This window comes from Oncorhynchus mykiss, chromosome 9, assembly GCF_013265735.2.
Source record: "Oncorhynchus mykiss isolate Arlee chromosome 9, USDA_OmykA_1.1, whole genome shotgun sequence".
NCBI lineage: Eukaryota > Metazoa > Chordata > Actinopteri > Salmoniformes > Salmonidae > Oncorhynchus > Oncorhynchus mykiss.
In genome coordinates this window covers 49,215,160-49,229,953 of record NC_048573.1, presented here as the reverse complement: position 1 = coordinate 49,229,953, position 14,794 = coordinate 49,215,160, and positions in this window count along the sequence as shown.

Here is a 14,794-nt window from a genome sequence, read left to right as displayed (position 1 = left end):
TCAGATGCAGACAGACTGTCAATACAGATCCAATTAGATCTGGATGATCATGGATAAACTTATCATCGGACATGTCATCTGGCTATGCAATGTGGTCTCAGAGCGTTTCAAATTATTCTGTTCGTAAATCCGGGATACTCCTTTTAATATGATAGGTTACGTTTCGTATGGTATGTTACTTTTCAAATGGTATGTAATTCATTTGTGGATGTAATAATCCATGTCGTATGATATGTTATGAATTACAATTCGTACAATATGTTACATATTCGCAAAACGTACAATATGTTACGAATTACAACTTATTGTTGCTAACTTTAGCTAGGTGGCTAGTTGATTAACACTTACATTAGCTAGCTCAAGGGGTTAGGAGTTAAGGTTAGGAGATATTTAGCTAACAAAATAGCTCATTAGCTAAAATGCGAAAGCTGTCCATGATGAGATTCGAACACGTAAGGTTGCTAGATGTTCGCGTTATACGCCAGCCAATCCACCTCGACCAACAACCCTCTTTTTGTTTTCGCCTTAAGTAACCTTCTGTCTTATGTAACCATACCAAACGTAACATATCATACTTATTTGAGTGTCCCGGGTTAATGTTTACGTTTAAGTCTAGTCAATTAGACCAGTCTGGGCTGTGGGCAGAGAGACAGATGCAGATGCTGTAGCTGCCATTAGTTAGCTGGCGTTGGGAAATGGCAGACAACAGGCCTATTTCCCCAGAATGTTATCACAATTAACAGACAGGTGGTCTAGGGCAGAAAATATCAGTATACTGAAGCTAATGTCCTGGAATTGCATTTTCGTTATGCTAAATGCATTGAATCACAGAAGGAAATCATTCTTATTTTTCCTGATAATTACTATCTAAGCATTCATTTAAAAAGATAAAATATGTGAGACAATCTGATCCATAAAATGAGTGCTTCTCCAGTCTCTCTGGACCCTCCTCTTGCCTCTCTCTTTGTTAGGTCCTCAGGAGTGATCCAGGTGATGGATGGGCACCTGCTAAGGGGGTGCAGGATTTATCTAACTGAGAGAAGAATCAGCAGGAGTCTGTGACAGAGACACACCATGATGACAGAACCAGCAGGACCAGTGAGTCCTACGGCACTGGCTCCCACAACCAACGACAACACTGGAAAAAGGGAAAGAAAAAGAGAGTGAGGAAAAAAGTAAAGGAGGCTACTTTACAGCCAGGCCCAAACGGTTCACCAGGGGTTGGACACATAGAGAAACAAACATCTCCCTGCAACCCCCACGGGCCGGGGTCAGACTTTGAACTTCTGGTAGAGGATGGAGAATGTGTGAGATGAAACGGAACCAGACCGATGACACTCAAAACGCCCAGAGAGCCGTGGCGCAAACCCCGGGAATGTGTTCAACAAAAATCCCCATGCTGTGATTCTTCCTGTGCTTCCTCCCTTCCCCTTTGCAGAAATTCTGGATTTCGCATTTACAGAAATAGGAATAAGGAAAGGGAACACACAAAAACCAGATGTACAGCACAGTAGAGTGCATGGCAGTACTGATGACTCCAGAGCCTGTGTTTAAACTTGAGATGCTGTGATTGATGTTGTTGGTTCTGAGCGTGAACGGCTCAGACAGGAGACAGCCTTCTCAAGTGTGGCCCAATAGCAAATCACACTCAGTGGACCGACCCATTTACCTGCCCTGATGAAACATCACTTTCTCCTGACACCTCACCATTATACTGTACATCTCTCAATTCACGCTCCCATTCACGCGCTCTCAATTCCCTAAGGCTTGATGAGAGAAAAGCCGAACTCAATGACCATCCTGTTGAGTGGTGGACACTAAAAAGGTAGACAGCTTTGGAAAATCCCCCACCTTAACTGTGGATGAGGACCAGAAATATCTCTGCCACACCTTACGGACTCATGCATTTGGGGAGGGTCAAACCTAGCACAAAGCACACTGGGTCTCTCTAAAAATGAGCAATGAGTAAGAGCCATGGTGAGAATGTTTGACTTGTGTGATGCCTTGTCAGATGTGCTCGAGTTAAAACGTGGGATTCTTTCTGGTTGGAAAACAAATACACAGATCAGTTAAAGCTGCAAGCAGCGTAGCCGGGGTTCAACTGTGTGGCCACTGTGCCACCATGAGAACAAATTGGACACATCACCCTAGGATAGGCTACTTCTGTACTGTTTACCACACTTGCCAAATCAGAATTCAAAATCAAAATAATCATGGAATACAATATGCTTTGGATGTATTTTGGACCAGTTTCAATGACGTCCAGAACCACTGGGCCGATCGGTATATAGTATCTATATATCAATATAATTTAACGCACTATTTTAGGTGAACAATATGACCGCTCAGAGCCAAATTGCTTGCATTAAGGTTTTTTCCTGTCCAACAACGCCACAATGTGGCCAAACTCAAACATACTTTACAGATTAGCTAGACTCATATACTTGATCATGTGTGCCAAATTTCAGCTCTCTGAGACAAACAGATCAAGAGATATTAACACCCCCCCAGACACACAGCCATATGAATCCCTGGCACTCCCACACATTCCTTATCAAACCATCCATAAAGTACAGATGTTTTTCTAGGCTCTCTGATGCTCTCCCTGCACATCTTTCCTCTCTATATTCTATATGTTATTTCATACTGCAAGTGTTTGTTCATATGGTCCCTTTATAGAGAAAAAGAGAAGTCCACATTCCAAAAGACTCCTGGGTGTCCCACAGTGATGGCTACTGTTGAGGCACTAAGGGCATTGACCCTCCTTACAGTACTTTTGGCCCTCCTTACAATACTGTTGGCCCTCCTTAAAATACTGTTGGCCCTCCTTATAACACTGTTGGCCCTCCTTACAATACTATAATACATGCATGCCACAGTGTGTAACAGGCTTGGGTTATTTTAGTTTGTTTGCGGATGAATTTAATATGACACTGGAAAACCTTACCCCACCCAAAACCGAAGTCTTCAGCTAGGATCTGTGGTGATTCCCTGTAGTTCCTGAATCCTGACCACATCACCAGAGTGGTCCAGTGCGTGTTTCTGGGTGCAACGGAACAGGTCTCCTAGCCTGGCTCAGGTTCCAGGATCCAGGTCCCCCTCAAAAAAACCTGCTGATAACTTCCTACGAACCATGGCCTATGGGAAGCCACCTACTCCTCTCTTTTGTATCTATGGTGACACATTTAGTTTGGGTTTTTACAATCCGTAGACTAACAGAGAGCTGTGTGTAGACGTACAGTAGAATAGACAACAAAGTGCTGTCCAATACTTGTACAGTATAATAGATACATTTTTACTGTGAGTGACACTGCAGTCATTTAAGACCTCATCGGTTGTAGGAGCACCAATGTGGCATCTCTGTATTCCTGATGCTGCGTTTGACACTCCATCTGTCATATTTTTTCAATGGCAGTCCATGATGCGTAAGATTAATGATCCGATGAAGTAAACACATCCACAAGTGTCTCAGCCTGGGATTGAAATGTTTGACTAGTCAGATGATAGCTTGACAGTCCAACACAGTCACCAGTACCAGCGGAAAACCTTCTGAGCAGACCTTCCGCCACACAATGACTTGATGAAAAATACTTTCGAGGATGAATGTCAAATCTGCCCATGCCTGTAGCCAGGAATATCTAGCCGTAGTCAGACATGATGTCACTCTCCAGGATAGTGGGTGAATTAGAGACAGCGCTTTAGGGAGGAGTACAGTATTAAGGCTCCCACCTACAGAATCCTCTCTTCGCTATAGGCAGAGTAATTGTAATTTTTCTCAGGCAAACTCTTGACTGAATCATACTGGCATTGTATGTTTTGTGCCCTTAGCTTACGTACTGTAAGGAGAAAAGTTATAATATTCTCTCATTCTGAGGAGGTGTCTATTCAGTGAATACAAAGACACAGAAATAATCCCGCCTTCACACCCTGCTCTGGCATCCATGGAGGTTACTGTTCCATAAACATACTGTCTTTTTTTCCTTTCAAGAAAAGGAGGTGTAATTGAATGCAAAGGAGGTGCACAGGTGAAAACGTTTACAGTGTTAGTGGAGTGCATTAATGAGCAACGCCTCTGTACTTGTCCTTCCATGTTTTAATAACAAAACTCTTTCCACAATGTTCAAAGCAAGTGACTCCCCATTGTGACAGAAGCCTCAGAATCTTTTCATAAATTCATTCTTCACATTCTGCATTCTGTTTGGACCCTCCAAACAAAATAACCTGAAAACTCCCGACTCCTGAGTGTTCTGTCTGCCTGGCTTTGCGTGACTGTAGTGGGCTAACAAGCTGCCATCTAGCTAGTTCACTCAACACCATATGCAGTACAAATGAGACAAGAAATTCTGTATCTAGAAATACATACAATTAATCATCTGTCAAAAAAACTAGTGTGTGTGTGTGTGTGTGTGTGTGTGTGTGTGTGTGTGTGTGTGTGTGTGTGTGTGTGTGTGTGTGTGTGTGTGTGTGTGTGGGGGGGGGGGAGGGAGAGAGGGAGGGAGGGAGGGAGAAATAGAGAGAGAGAGAGAGAGAGAGAGAGAGAGAGAGAGAGATGAATGCATGCCAGTCTGAATGACTATATGAATGAGGGAGGAGAGGGTTCACTTCTTCCTGTTCTCTCTAAAACAGTCAGCTATAACATGTCTGAAGAGAACGATGATCTGAAGCTCTTAATTAAGTCTCAAACCCTATTACAGGGGCTGAGTCACTGGCTTACTGGTGCCCTTCCATGCCGTCCCTAGGAGGTGTACGTCACTTGAGTGGGTCACTGACGTGATCTTCCTGTCCGGGTTGGCGCCCCCCCTTGGGTTCGTGCCGTGGGGGAGATCTTCGTGGACTATACTCTGCCTTGTCTCAGGATAGTAAGTTGGTGGTTGAAGATATCCCTCTAGTGGTGTGGGGGCTGTGCTTTGGCAAAGTGGGTGGGGTTATATCCTGCCTGGTTGGCCATGTCTGGGAGTATCGTCGGACAGGGCCACAGGGTCTCCCGATTCCTCCTATTTCAGCCTCCAGTATTTATGCTGCAATAGTTTATGTGTCGGGAGGCTAGGGTCAGTCTGTTATATCTGGAGTATTTCTCCTGTCTTATCCGGTGTCCTGTGTGGATTTCATTATGCTCTCTTTAATTCCCTCTCTCTCTCTTTTTCTTTCTTATTATTATTTGACCCTGCTGGTCATTTATGAACATTTGAACATCTTGGCCATGTTCTATTATAATCTCCACCCAGCACTGCCAGAAGAGGACTGGCCACCCCTCATATCCTGGTTCCTCTCTAGGTTTCTTCTCTAGGGAGTTATTCCTAGCCACCGTGCTTCTACACCTGCATTGCTTGCTGTTTGGGGTTTTAGGCCTGGTTTCTGTACAACACTTTGTGACATCAGATGATGTAAGAAGGGCTTTATAAATACATTTCATTGATTGATTGATTGATTGATGAGACAAGAAACTGCACACAACCTCCCATCACATACATCTCACTTCTCCTCACCACTGGCTTCACTCCCCCTGAAAGGCAGCATCCTAAAAACCAGAGCATCCTTCACCTCACGACTCATCTAGGATATCCAGCTCTCAATGTCAGAGCACCAACTGCAAGGCTAAATACAAATGAAACAGGGTTATTCCAGGGGTGAATTTGGGATGCCAAGCACGTCCAATTAATTTCTTGACCACTTTGATCTTGTTCGCTTTTTTGTGCTTTTTAGGGGAGAAAGGAAGCAGACTTCTGAAGCATTACTTTAGGGTGTGATTGATTGAAAGGGGTTGTGAGAGATGAGAGACAGAGAGGAGAGCAAATGAGTCCACATCAAAGCAAAACAACCATCAATATTCTGTTCCATATTTTTAATAGATAAGAGGAAGATGGAGAGAAAGACAGAGAAAGACAGAGAGAGAGAGAGAGAGTGAGAGAGAGAGAGAGGTGAAAGAAGGGAGAATGGGGGAGAGAGGGGGAGAGAGGGGGGGAGAGAAGATGGGAGAGAGAGAGAGAGAGAGAGAGAGAGAGAGAGAGGTGAGAAGGGAGAGAGAGAGAGAGAAATTGCTGATAGGTCTGGGAAAGGTCTGGAAAATATCAGTACAGAGGGCCCTTTTCCTTAATATAGACCCTTGAGAAATCATCATCAAATATAGATGTCCATGTGTGCTCATCTAAAAGCCGCCTCTCTTTAAAAATTGCATTGCACCCCCAAACTCCAAACTCCACTCTCTGACACAAGTTTGCATTTAGTAGTTCAGCACTTATGAAAGGTTTACCAGCACTCTTTAACATTTCCAGCACATTTCTGAAAGTAAACATTTTCAGACAAATCACCAGCAGCCCTGTTTGTTGGCTGTGGCTAGTCACTCTGCAAGGGGAGCTGAGTGTGGCTACTGTTTTCTTGTCAACAGCATTTAGTCAATTTATCTCCACAATTTTTATTTTACAAATGTATCCTTGATTCAGATAAGGGTCTCCTTTACCTTTACCTTTACCTTCTCTTCCAACCAGATGTGCCTCTGACAGCCTGCACTACAGTCTGCCATTCTGTATTGACATTAGGGGCACTAGACTAGATCAACCCTATCCTTAGCTCAATCTATTAGACATATCTTAAACAAACAGGTTCTGAGATGTACACTGAACAAAAATGTAAACGCAACATGTAAAGTGTTCAGGGATGCCATGTTTCATGAGCTGAAATTAAACATCCCAGAAATGTTCCATATGCACAACAAGCTTACTTCTCTCAAATGTTGTGTATTTCTCCTTATGCTGGAGACAATAAAAGGCCACTCTAAAATGTGTCGTTTTGTCACACAACACAATGCCACACAGGTCTCAGGTTTTGAGAGAGTGTGCAATTGGCATGCTGACTGCTGGAATGTCCACCAGAGCTGTTGCCAGAGAATGTAATGTTTATTTATCTACCATAAGCTGCCTCCAACGTCGTTTTAGAGAATTTGGCAGTACGTACAACCGGCCTCACAAGCGCACACCACATGTAACCACACCAGCCCAGAACCTCCACATCCGACTTCTTCATCTACGGGATTGTCTGAGACCAGCCTCCTGGACAGCTGATGAAACTGTGGGTTTGCACAAGAGAATCATTTCTGCACAAACTGTCAAAAACCATCCCAGGGAAGCTCATCTGCATGCTCACCCTCATCACCGGGGTATTGACCTGACTGCAGTTTGGGGACATACTTGACCTCAGTGGGCAAATGCTCACCTTCGATGGCCGCTGGCACACTGGAGAAGTGTGCGCTTCATGGATGAATCTCAGTTTCTATACAGGGCAGATGACAGACAGTGTGTATGGAGTCGTTTGGGAGAGCAGTTTGCTGATGTCAACATTGTGAACAGAGTGCCCCATGGTGGCGGTGGGGTTATGGTATGGGCAAGCAAAAGCTACGGACAACAAACACAATTGCATTTTATCGCCAGCAATTTGAATGCAGAGATATCTTGACGAGATCCTGGGGCCCATTGTCGTGCCAATCATCCGCCGCCATCACCTCATGTTTCAGCATGATAAAGCACAGACCCATGTCACAAGAATCTGTACACAATTCCTGGAAGCTGAAAAGGTCCCAGTTCTTCCATGGCCTGCATACTCACCAGACATGTCACCCATTGAGAATGTTTGAGATGCTCTGGATCGAAGTGTACAACAGCGTGTTCCCATCAATATCCAGCAACTTCGCACAGCCATTGAAGAGGAGTGGGACAACATTCCACAGGCCACAATCAACAGCCTGACTCTGAACTCTTAGAAAAAAGGGTTCCCACCTTCTGAAAAAATTTTTTTGGTTCCAGGTTGAATCCTTTTTGGTTCCAAGTAGAACCCTTTTGGGGTTCCATGTAGAACCATCTGTGGATGTCACATCCATATCTGGTTTACCTGTATTTGTGCTTGTCTCCACCCCCTCCAGGTGTTGCCGAGCTTCCCCATTATCCCCAGTGCATGTTCTCTCTTTGTCTGTTGCCAGTTCGTCTTGTCTCGTCAAGTCTACCAGCGTTTTCCCCGTTGTCGTGTCTTTGCTATGCCATATCAAGTGATATGACATGCTATTCTATAAATGTAACGGTTTTCCTCCTCTTCTGAGGAGGAGTAGGAAAGATCGGACCAATGCGCAGCGTTGTAAGTGTCCATATTTCAATGAAATATAACCGAACACTGAATACAAAAGAACAAGAGAAATAAATGAAAACCGAAACTGTCCTGTATGGAAAAACACCGACACAGAAAACAACTACCCACAACCCATAGTGGGAAAACAGGCTGCCTAAGTATGGTTCTCAATCAGACACAACGATCGACAGCTGCCTCTGATTGGGAACCATACCAGGCCAAACACAGAAATACAAAACCTAGAATACACAACATAGAATGCCCACCCCAACTCACGCCCTAACCAAACTAAAACAGAGACATAAAAAACGAACTAAGGTCAGGATGTGACAATAAAATGATTTCTCTGTAATTAATATTACCTGATTGAACTAATCACGTAAATGTAATTAACTAGAAAGTCGGGGCACCACGGAAGAATGTTTATAGAGCTGTTATCTTCCGAATAAACTCTTAAAGACCTGGTAATCTTTTACATCAATAGCAGTCAATTCTTAATCGTCACCTTATTCAGCCTCATCTGAAGTTGTAGAATTCTTGGTTATCTTAAAAGAACACTGGCTAACAAGTTGAATCAGCAATACAACATTTGGTTTAATTATTTATTTACTAAATACCTAAACAATCACACAGAATTACACATACACAGGATGGGTCATACATTGATTACTAATTATGTCATAAAAGAAAACGTCTCTAGCGGATTGAACAGATATGACGGCTGGTTACACAAAGAAAGGGTTAAGAAATAAAGAAATATAAATAGAAATAGAAAAAGAAATAGGTTGGTCATTGGTCATAGATGGAAGGCCGTGTTGCCCAACAGAGATCTTCCTGTCCTCTGAAGAATGTCTGGTAGAACGGATGAGTTCTAGTAGTACCGTCGTGTGTTTGGTATAAGAGATACTTTGTCCGTCCTTTCCTAGCCCACGTTTACAGCTGCTGCTGCTCACTCAACAGCTAGGAGGTATCACTTCTTTAGTGAATAAGAGTTCAAAGTTCATACCAAGTTGCCATACTTTAAGCACACACTGAAGTTGGCTTAGTTCTGTAGTTTGATATTAGCTCTTTTAACGTATGGATCGTCGTCCTCATGTCCTCGGGAACACAAATGTTACATTTTCGTAAAGGGCTTATGTAGTAGGGGAGAGAAAGGCGTGTTTCATAGTTCACAACCAATGTCTGTTCACTTGGGCGGCGCCACTGAGTGAACAGAGTTTACCTTATGGAAACAATTCTCTCATTTAGAAGCTAAAATTACATTTCAGCTTTTCACAAACAGTTTCATATTTAAACATTTAAATTGCACAACAATTCCATGTGAATCTGATAACTACCATGTGTAGACTTTCCAAGATACAGTTTATGTCATCCTATCATCAATAATAATGTATCAGATGACAACTAATCTGATATCCTATTCTTTAAGTACCAATGCATATTTTCAACTGGTTGGATTACCGAAATATGGTTCTGTTCACCAGCCTTTTGATGGTACCCGACTCTCTATGTTAACAAAGGGATTTCCATGAGTCACTCTGTAGAGTAGAGAGAGAGGAAAGGGGGAAAGGTATTTGTGGGGGTCATAAACCTCACCAACAGGCCAACGTCACAACACCATACTCCTGCTTTTTCTCTAGTCCCTGTTTTCTAGTTTTCCCAGATTTGACCATTCTGCCTGCCCTGACCCTGGGCCTGCCTGCCATTCTGTACCTTTCGGACTCTGCTCTGGATTACTGACCTCTGCCTGCCCATAACTGTCATTTGCCTGCCCCCTGTTTTTGTAATAAACTTTTGTTCATTCAAACTGTCTGCATCTGGGTCTTCTCCTGAGCCATGATAGTACTAACTGGCCATGACGGACCCAGCACACTCGGACCAGCTCCGCAACGCTGTCTCCTCCCAAGGAGCCACCATTGGAAGGCACGAGGAGTTGCTTCGTGGTCTTATGGAAGGGTTCCAGACCTTTGCCGAATGCCATGACCGCGCGATGAACACATTGCAATTCCGCGGGTTGTCTGTCAGGCAGCCTACCATGACAGTACCCTCCCAGACCCTCAGTAACCTGGCTGTTGGTAGTCCGGCTCCCCAGGCCACCCCGGTCTCCCGTGAACCCCGCTTACCTCCCCCAGAACGCTTTGCTGGAGAGTCGGGAACATGTCGGGCGTTTCTCACTCAGTGTTCTCTCATCTTTGAGCTGCAGCCCTCTTCCTTCCCCTAGGACCGCTCGAAGATAGCGTACCTCATCACGCTGATGTTCGGGATGGCTCTCGCCTGGGCTACAGCAGTGTGGGTACAAGAGTTGAGAAAAATACTTCAGTCTGGAGGAGTTTGTGGTGGAGGTGAAGAAGGTTTGTGATTCTCCATTGTCCGGGAGAGAGGCTGCCAGGAAGACTCCCGCAGTGGAGCAGACCATGCGGTGGATTTCAGCACTTTGGCAGCTGAGAGTGCCTGGAACCCGAAATTGCTGTTTGACACCTTCCTGCATGGATTATCAGAGGAAGTTAAGGGTGAGCTAGCAGCCTGGGAACTACCAACGATTCTCTACATGCTCATTGCCATGACCATCTGGATTGATGGGCGGCTACGGGAAAGTAGGAAGGAGAGGAGGTCCGATTCCACTTGCCCGCCCAAGGATTCCACCTCGCCTTCGAGGCATCCTGGAAGTCCCCCATGTTTCCGTTGTGGAGAGAATCCGAGGCTACCCGAGTTCCCCTGAGACTCTCCGAAGTCTGCCGATTCATCTCTTCCTGAGCCGATGCAACTAGGCAGAGCTAGGCTGTCTCCAGCCGAACGTTTACACAGGCTGAGTTGCCTGCCTTGCGGGACTACTGGTCATTTCGTGTCCTCTTGCCCACAAAAAAAAACAGGCTCACCGGTAGGGGCGAGTACTCTGGTGGGCCATACGGAGAACTTTCCCTCTTCCCTTACTCGTACCCCTCTCCATGTCATCCTGTTGTGGGGGAACTAGTCGAAATCTCTCTGGGTACTCATCGACTCCGTGGCCGATGAGAGTTTTATGGACGCTACCCTGGCGTCTGAGATGGGCATCCCCACTCAGTCCCTCTCCAATCCCATGGACGTTAGAGCGCTGGACAAGCACTCTATTAGGCTGGGTCACCCACAATACCACTCGCATCAACCTACTAGTGTCAGGGAACCACAGCAAGGATATCCAATTCATGCTAATTAAGTCTCCTTAGGTATTGGGATTCTCTTTGCTCCAGGGACACAATCCCCTCATTGACTGGACTGCTGGTGCCATCATGTGCTGAAGCCCATTCTGCAGTCAGCACAGCCTGCCCCGGGACATCTTCCTGTGGGCTCAGAAGTTGCCCCGGACCTCTCATTCCCATAGAGGACCAGGACCTCCGGGAGGTTTTTAGTAAGGGCGGGCCACTTCGCTTCCTCTGAACCGACCCTATGACTGCGGGATCAACCTTCTCTCAGGCACCACACCACCAGAGAACAAGGTTATGGAGGCCTACAGTACATCAAGGACTCCCTAGCTGCAGTGTGTATCCATCCCTCTACCGCCCCCGCCGGCGCAGGGTTCTTCTTTGTGGAGAAGAAGCACAAGCCAGTGCATCAACTAACGGGGCCTCAATAACATCACGGTTAGGAAAATCTACCCACTACCACTCACCGCCTCAGCCTTCGAGTCTCTCCAGGGGGGCACCATTTTCTCCAAGTTGGACCTACAGAATGCCTACCACCTGGTGCGTATACGGGATTGGGACGAGTGGAAGACTACCTTCAACACGGCCAGCGTTCACCGCAAATATCTGGTCATGCCATTTGGTCTTACCAACGATCCAGCTGTGTTCCAGGCCCTGGTTAACTTCTTTGGGACTGGGGGCAGTATTGAGTAGTTTGGATGAATAAGGTGTCCAGAGTAAACTGCCTGCTACTCAGGCCCAGTTGTTAATATATGCATATTATAGTAGATTTGAATAGAAAACACTCTAAAACTGTTTGAATGATGTCTGTGAGTACAACAGAACTCATATGGCAGGCAAAGACCTGAGAAAATATCCAACCAAGAAGTGGGAAATCTGAGGTTTGTATTTTTTCAAGTCAGTGCCTATCGAATATACAGTGTCTATGGGGTCATGTTGCACTTCCAAAGGCTTCCACTAGATGTCAACAGTATTTAGAACCTTGTTTGATGCTTCTACTGTGAAGATGGGGGAATGGGAGCGGAATGAGTCAGAGGTCTGCCAGAGTGGCATGAGCTGATCTAGCACTCTCATGTGAGAGGTAGCTACATTCCAACGCATTTCTACAGGCAAAGAATTCTCCGGTTTAAACATTATTGAATATATATGTTAAAAACATCCTAAAGACTGAATCTATACTTCGTTTGACATGTTTCTACGAACTGTGATATGACTTTTAGTCTGAACTTTCGCCAGGACTTGCCCGCCTGGACTTGCCCAAAAAGGAGGTATTTGGACATAAATTATGAACTTTATTGAACAAATCAAACATTTATTGTGGAACTGGGATTCCTGGGAGTGCATTCTGATGAAGATCATCAAAGGTAAGTAAATATTTATAATGCTATTTCTGACTTTGTTGACTCCACAACATGGCGGATATCTGTATAGCTTGATTTGTTGTCAAGAGCGCTGTACTCAGATTATTACATGGTGGTGTGCTTTTTCGGTAAATCTTTTTTAAAAATCTGACACAGCGGTTGCAGTAAGGAGAAGTGGATCTAAAATTCCATGCATAACACTTGTATCTTTTAGCAATGTTTATTATGAGTATTTCTGTAAATTGATGTGGTTCTCTGCAAAATCACCGGATGTTTTGGAACTACTGAACGTAACGCGACAATGTAAACTGAGATTTTTGGATATAAATATGAACTTTATCGAACATACATGTATTGTGTAACATGACGTCCTATAAGTGTCATCTGATGAAGATCACCAAAGATTAGTCATTAATTTGATCTCTATTTCTGCTTATTGTGACTCTCTTTGGAAAAATGGCTGTGTTTTTCTGTGACTAGGTACAGACCTAACATAATCGTTTGGTGTGCTTTCGTCATAAAGCCTTTTTGAAATCGAACACTGTGGCTGGATTTACAACAAGTTTATCTTTAAAATGGTGTGAAATACTTGTATGTTTGAGGAATTTTAATTATGGGATTTCTGTTGTTTTGAATTTGGTGCCCTGCACTTTCACTGTCTGTTGATGAGGTGGGATGCTACCGTCCCGAATATCCCAAAGAGGTTAATGACGTTCTCCATGACATGTTGAACCTGTTCGTCTTCGTCTACCTTGACAAAATCCTTGTTTTCTCCCGCTCAGCCCAAGAACACGTGCTTCACGTCCGACAGGTCCTCCAGCGTCTTTTTGTGAAAGAGAAGTTTGAGTTCCATCACTCCACCATCCCTTTCCTTGGTTACATCATCACTGCGGGGAATGTACAGATGGATCCCAGAAAGGTGAGATTGCTGGTGGATTGGCCCCAGCCTACGTCCAGGGTGCAGCTGCAATGTTTCCTGGGATTTGCCAACATTTATCGTTGCTTTATCCGGGGGTACAGCACCCTGGCTTCCCACCAGTCTGCACTCACCTCTCCCAAGGTCCCATTCACGTGCACTGTCACACCGCTTTCGACCCGCGGCTACACCCTTGGACCCCGAGACCATACTTCCCACCTCATGTCTGGCGGTGGCACTCAGCTGGGGAGTGGAAAATCAGGTCCATGAGGCACAGCATTCCCAGCCAAACCACGGGGGAGGCACATAACCAGATGTTTGACCCTGACGCTGCCTGCCCCTCAGTCCTGGAGTGGTTCCACTCCTCCAGGCTTGCCTGCCACCCGGGCTCCAGTCGCACCCTGGCCTTTGTGCGACAACGCTTTTGGTGGCCTACCATGGTCCCTAACGTCACTGCGTTCGTCGCCACCTGCACGATCTTTACGCAGAACAAGACTCCTCGGCAAGCTCCGGCTGGTCTCCTTTAACCACTTCCTGTCCCTCACTATCCCTGGTCTCCTATATCCCTGAACTTCATCAATGGTCTTCCCCGTCTGATGGCAACACCGTCATCCTGACAGTAGTGGACCGGTTTTCCAAAGTCGCCCACTTCATTTCTCTCCCCAAGCTACCCTCTGCCAAAGAGACGGCCCAGCTTATGGTGCAGCACATCTTCCGGATATATGGACTCCCGGTGGACATGGCCTCAGACCGGGATCCTCAGTTCTTGTTCCGGTTCTGGAAGGTGTTCTGCACACTCATTTGGTCGTCAGCCAGCCTGTCCTCCGGGTTCCATCCTCAGTCTAACGGCCAGTCGGAGCGAGCCAATTAAGACCTGGAGACGACTCTTCGCTGCCTTGTCTCTGCCAATCCTACCACCTGGAGACAGCAACTCGTGTCGGTTGAATACGCCTGCAACACCCTCCCCTGCTCTGCCACTGGTCTCTCGCCTTTTGAGTGTTCCCTGGGTTATCAGCCCCTGCTCTTCCCGGAGCAAGAGGAAGAGGTCAGCATACCCTCGGCCCAGATGTCACCACACCTGGAAAAGATCCCGATCGTCTCTTCTCCAGACCACCTCTAGATATCGACGACAAGCGGACCGCCATCGGACCTCGGCTCCCCGGTATTGTCTCGGGCAGAGGGTATGGCTGTCCACTCGAGATCTGCCCCTCTGGGTGGAGTCCCGC